The sequence below is a fragment of the Anopheles aquasalis genome, chromosome 3 (assembly GCF_943734665.1).
Source record: "Anopheles aquasalis chromosome 3, idAnoAquaMG_Q_19, whole genome shotgun sequence".
Taxonomy (NCBI): domain Eukaryota; kingdom Metazoa; phylum Arthropoda; class Insecta; order Diptera; family Culicidae; genus Anopheles; species Anopheles aquasalis.
This window is the reverse complement of record NC_064878.1, coordinates 50,552,200-50,558,548: the sequence shown is the minus strand read 5'-3', so window position 1 is coordinate 50,558,548 and position 6,349 is coordinate 50,552,200.

Sequence of the window (6,349 nt, the reverse complement as noted above, 5' to 3'; positions counted from 1 at the left end):
TAGTCGCAGGCCTCACCAGAAGCAACACTAGTGCCCTTTCCGAGTGGCTGCAGTGGGGACATCGGAATCCCCCAGCCTAGAGGCGCTGGAGCTTCGAGGAGCAGCAAGCTCACAGGCCACTGGGCGACCAGCTAGCCAGCAACGGAAACAGCGGGGAGTCAAGCGCGTGTCGTGTCGGTTATCTGGACCGTTTTGGCTTCTTGCTACGCGCCCGCACCACGGCAGCTCACAAATCGTGCAAGCTTTCGCGCGTTAACGTCCATCAGAACACTGGGACGATGGCAATAATTGGTTCAATTTGCTCATCCCGGCAATGATTTTCCGTCTTTCAAAATGATCGTTATGTTTTAGCGTAACCTAATGGATGATGAACTAACAATATCATTTTTAATGTATAATTTTACAAAATTGTATACATTTTGTACCATTCGCGTGCGTCTATTGTGCCAGAGTACTGCCGGCACACGACGACGGCATTATTCGCAAGTCAGTGCTGAATTATGAGCGTGTTGCCGGCAGTCAAGTGTCGGTGTCGCTGTCGCTGTCGGTGCAGCTTGTAGCGCAGGGTCGAGAGCAAACGCGACCTGCCAGACATTAAGATAGAAACCCCGCTAGATTGCCTCTCTCTCTCTCTCTCACACTCCCTGACCGTCTGACCGCGATCAGCGCCGGAGATGTCGCTCCAGCGAACGTTCCTCCACCCACTAACCAGCCCAACCACCACCACCACCGAAGGCAGCGCCAAGGCAGCGTGAATATCAATTAAATAAAGCAAAATTATGAACACAATAAATTAGATAGTCTCACATCGATTATGCATTCAAATGTCAATTAAATGCAATTACCCGACGATCCGTATTCATGTTATCTGCCAATGCGCTGGACCCGTTTATCGTTGTCGGTTTGCCACCCCTTCCCTCTCCGTCCGTGGACCGTCACCACCACTCGTCGATGGGAAAGAGCACAAGTGCATAGGCTGACGGCCGTCGAAGGAACGATGCAAAACCCGTGCTGCACCATGCACTCCGATGGTCGCCATAATGCATCGCACATTTGACGCGATATGATGCGAACGGGCTAACGGCCAAGACGGGCCAGAAAGCAGGGACCCCTGCTGCATAAGCGCATGCAAACTCAACCTCACGATCATCGATCGGCCGATCGATTGGTTTGGTCTGCGGTCTACAGAGGCTCCCCAAGTGGCGTGTGCGCGGCCACGGTGAAATGTCAAACCAAACCGCATCGAAGTAGGCGCTTGAATCGGGTCGTTGGGTTGTCATCGAAATAACCCGCATCACACCACAGCCTACTGTGTCCCCCGGGGGGGGGGGGGGGGGGGCGATGGTGATCTGCTCGTTAAAACCAAAGCCCCGTGGCCACCGGCTCCCCGGAGCACGCAAGGTTTTCTAGGTTACGGTGTTTGTTTTGATGGAAGTGGCGTGCTGTTGCTACCTAATTGCAGATTGGCCATCTTTAGTGGAAAGGAATCCGGCTTTGTAATTCGCTTGGGCTGCGTAATGCGCCGTGAGTGTAATGGAACTGAGCCCTTGGCGTCCCCATTGACCCTCGTACACAATTAATGCGGTTACCCAAAAGCGCGTGCTTCGTGCTAGTGGCAAGGCAACCTGACAACGGTCGGTTATGTATCGAACACCTGCGTTTCAAGGGTACACTACCAGGCAGGTTGTTTACGGTATTAGACGCCAGCGAGCACACGATGATTGCGCGGCGGCCTGTTTTTGCTTATTATGCTAGGGACGATGGTGGGTACGGACGGCTGGACGAAAACAAACACCACAGCCATCCTCTAGGATGAGCACGGACAACGCGACTAACGCAACAGTTTCTCTGCTCGGTGATCCTCGGCACAAGGTAGCTTTCATCACCGAACCGCACCACGTTTTTGGGGGGGGGAGCGCAGACCGAAAGGATTTTTATGATAAACGAGCGCCGCACTCTGCAATGGAATCGGTGGAGGCCCTCACGCCTTACACTCCATTAATTATCGGCCAACGGCGACGACGACGACGTCGACGACGGCGAGGCCAAGGAAGTGAGAGTGCCCGGAGGCACCGCCTCCACAACAGAAGCCATGGAGTCAATCTCGCGCACTCGGCCGGGCAGACATAAAGGGCTGTTGCCGCCACCACGTTGCCGATTCGCACGACGAAATGCTAAAAAAACCAATTTATGTTGACCACGTGAGTGTCATAGCAATCCGCTCGGCTGGTCCAGTAGGTACTGCGTCGGTTTGGATAGCACGCCGGGCACACGGCACAGGGCCATGTCAAACCCGCGGATTGCCTCCGCGCCGGTGGTAGCAATGGCAGCCCGGGGGGAACTGGAATTATTTATTTCATGTGTTGTAAATTTGATTGATTTGAATATAAAGATGTATACTAATCGGGCGGATAGGATCGGATCGGATCGGATGGAGAGGCGCACAAAACATGCTCGCCCGGAACCCGACAGGCTTGTGGAATAATAATTTCGAGTTTCGTCGTCGTCGCGGTTGTCGCGGCCGTCGTCGCCGTTGCCGGTACCGTGGCATATCGTGGGAAGTGTGGCCTGGGGTGCCCTCGTTGAGGCCATTCCGTATTCAGCTCGTTTGATCGATTATTAATAACATTTTAATCCGCTCGATGTCCTATCGCTGCCGATGGCGCGTTTGTCGAAGCGGATCGGATCGAGAACAGGAAATTACAGGCCGGCCCAGAGGTTGTACCGCCCCAGAGTGTCCAGCGAGAGAGAGAGACCAGATTGTTGATTAGCGCACAGCACGTAAGCTAGCAAGTGTTGATTTGATGACAGACACGATATTGTTTGCGTGCAGCGGACGGGTACACGGGCAATCCTTGCCAGCTACGAACCATTTAGCAGTCGACCACGACAATCTTCGACAACAATTTGTACAACGGCGAATCGGATGGAAATGTCCTCCATTATTTAATTACGACTTGGGAGTTTTATGGTCGACCGGTGTGCCGTACGTACGCGTTATGTATGCGCGTTGCCTTGTACACGGTGGCCTCGAGCGGTGCAAGTGTTTGCATCGGAATCATCGGCTGGCCAAGCAGGGTCCTTAAGACTCACAGACAATTAACACACAAATGCCGATATATCGAAAATGCTATAAATATTTAATGCACTTACTCTACACCCTGCCCTGCCCTGCCTCGGGACACCAAACCAAGGTTGGCATATGTATTACCAATTAGTTTTACGAGCAAAAAAGGTTCGCATTCCCTGCGAAAGTCAACCTCACCCGACTAGGGTGGAATGGAAAATGCGATCGTTTCTGTTGTCGTTGTAGCAAAACAACCCTCCACACGATCACCGGACGGTCGTAAAAGTGGTGCACGCGCTGTAGACGTGCTGGAAAATGGCGGATGTTTTGGAATTTAAAAAAAAAGTTGTTGGCAAAAACGATTTCAAACATTAATAGTGCAACATCATTTGGCCGTTGATTTACGACGGTGCTAGGCAAGGCTAGGACCTGGCCACTGGCCAGGCTGGCACTAGTTTCCGGCACTGGCACCGGTGAAGGTTGATTAGGGGTTGCGCGCGCGCGCGCGCCCCTTTACGTACGCATATTACGCTGCACCCGTGATGCCACAGTACAGCACCTTCCCCAAGCGAAACGAGTGTTTTGAGTTACGATCTGAACTGGAAATAAAAATTCTACAAATCTACGATCGCCCGTGGCACACCCTTCGGCTTCGAACGATCGTCCGACCGGTCGGCATTTCATCGTTTGATTGGACCCCCCCGGGACAGTCTCCAGGAGCGGGGGGCCACGTAACAATTGCACACCAGGGAACACAAGAAGCAGCACCCTTTTGCTTTACTTTTGATTGATTTGGAATTCCAATTTTGCACGCCCAACGGTGGGGCGAAGTCGGAATTCCAGGATGGGTTCCAGCTGGTACATCGCTAACACTTGTAACGGAACTGCTGCGATTGCAATCAGTAATCAGTGCGCGAAATTTGTGATACCTTGTCAATGCCATCGTAGGAGTTTGATCATGCCGACGAAGACGATGATGGCATCGAGTTGGTATGCTAGATTGTTTGCCATACAATCGAAAGAAGCTATAGTCTACTAAAAAAAACAGGGCTTCACGCATAGGAAGCTATTATTATGGCTACCAATAAGGCTACAAGAAAAGGCTACATACAAAAGTTATAAAGAAAAACAATGCAAGTACAAGCTATTATCGTCCTTTATTAGAACTACTTTAAGTCACTCAATAACAAACAAACCGAAGCGCTCCAGACTCTGATGATAATGATTTGCGATGATAACCGCGTTACAGGATTAAGCTCGCTTCCAAAAAAAGAAAACACACAATCGTCAACTGCGGTGTCTGTGACGTCATGCAGGAAGGCGAACACCTCGCTTGCTCTGCCGGTCCACTCCGGGGCTTGATTCCGTGCCAGCCAAGCTGACGACATCGGAACGGAATGTCTGAACAACCCCCCGCAGGTGGCCGGTAGCGTGCGACGGTGGAACCTTGCGGTAGCCCTGGTATCGATATCGAACCCCCAAACCGACTTTGAACCGACCGACCGCCACCTTCACCGATAAGACAACCGGGCGACCGATCCGAGGGGAAGGGGGCCGGTCTGTTTCACAACCCTTTGCAATACAGTTAGACGCACTCGCAATGAGTGTTGTTTTGTCAAACATTAACAATGTTCAACGGCCAATACCTATCACCGCGCGAACGGATCGATTGGCCGTCGGTCGGTCGGTCGGTATCTCGCGCCGCTAATAAATTAAACTTTTCCACTGGACAGGACAAGGAACAAGAAGGAATGGGTACTTTCACAGTGACAAACGACCAAACCGAACCGGGCCGATAAGGTTGATGGCGAGGGCAAACCCCGATCCCGGTCCCGTTCTGCTGCTGTAAATGACGCTAGTGGGGCTTTCCCCCCTTACACCGTTTGTTTGACGGGAAGGTTCCTGCGGGGGAGTGCATTCCATTCTTGAGGACACCCCACCGGGGTAGACGCGGTAGTCGATGAACGGCGAACGCGGGATTCGATAAAAAAATGATAAAATTCCGGAATTCCTGGGGGGTGTCAAAACAAAGCATGTGAGCACATGATGAGCGATGACCGCGGCGTCAAAAAATAGCATTCCAGGAACACGAAGATGCGTCAACAGGAACGATTTGATTTGATTTTGTCCCCCCCCCCTCCCGCTCCCCTTAGGGGCAGGATTACAGAACCACAATCCCAGTTGCAAACATCAACCACTGCAAGGTACTGGTGCAACACCACGGACAAGGGGCGGGCAGGATTCCTTCAAATTTGCCGGCGATAACGATTGCATAAAGCAATGCGCTGGAATGCGAAATGTGCGCCAGCGCGGTGATAAGCGTGATAAGCGCGTGACACGCTTATTTTTTTGGCACCCCGCCAAATGATGTAAGATCCAGCGCACGCGCACACGATACGCGCACACGATTCGACTCCTGCCAGCTTCCTTATCGATAAGGCATCTATGGCCAGACAGGCGATCCCTCCCGGTGTGTGCTGGGGATTTTTTTGGTGTGAAGAATCTAGGCCAACCCAAACAGCCGTATCATGCAACGCACCGGTACGGGATCATTCCTGTTTCATCACGTTTGTGATCCGTGCCCCTTATCTGATTCCCATTCGCCAAGGGCCATGCCATTGAACAGGTGAGTTCCGTAGTGTGCATGTGAAGAGCAACATTGTTTGGCCAAAATATTGACCAAAGCTGCACGTCATTGTACCATCGCTAGGGTGGCATCGTTTCACCACCATAGACAACACGGAATTCACGGAGTGGTCTATTCTTGTCACTCTATCCGGAAAACAAGCACCAAGCAAGCGATTAGATCAAACACCTGCGGAAGCCACGGCAGGTCGGCCTTGTTATCGGCAGCAGCCTTCTTCAAGCGTCAAGCATTGCAGTAGCTCCGGGTCCGTGACGTTACACCGGCGCCCCAAAACTCGTGACTGACCGGCCAATGACGAAAGCGTAGCCACCAGCGGCGGTGGAAAGGGGGAGTATTCAATCCGATAACAGGATTGCGTGGAATAGTTGCTCGATTCAGTCATCGCGCGCTCCGGAACCGTTGCCACCGTTGCCCAGGCTTTCCTGCTGCTGATAAGACTCTCTTTCCAGGGCGGACAACCTGTCTGTTCCCGTACTGTGCAACAGCTGATTGTCGCTAGAGTGCTGTGCTGTGTGTGACGCGTTTGCTCGCATGGCTTGTATTCTGTGGTGCAATCTGGCGCAATAGGACGCGCTGTTGTGCTCAGGTGCGCATTGCGATGATTCAAATGGGGCTAAGAATGAACGCGAATGAGC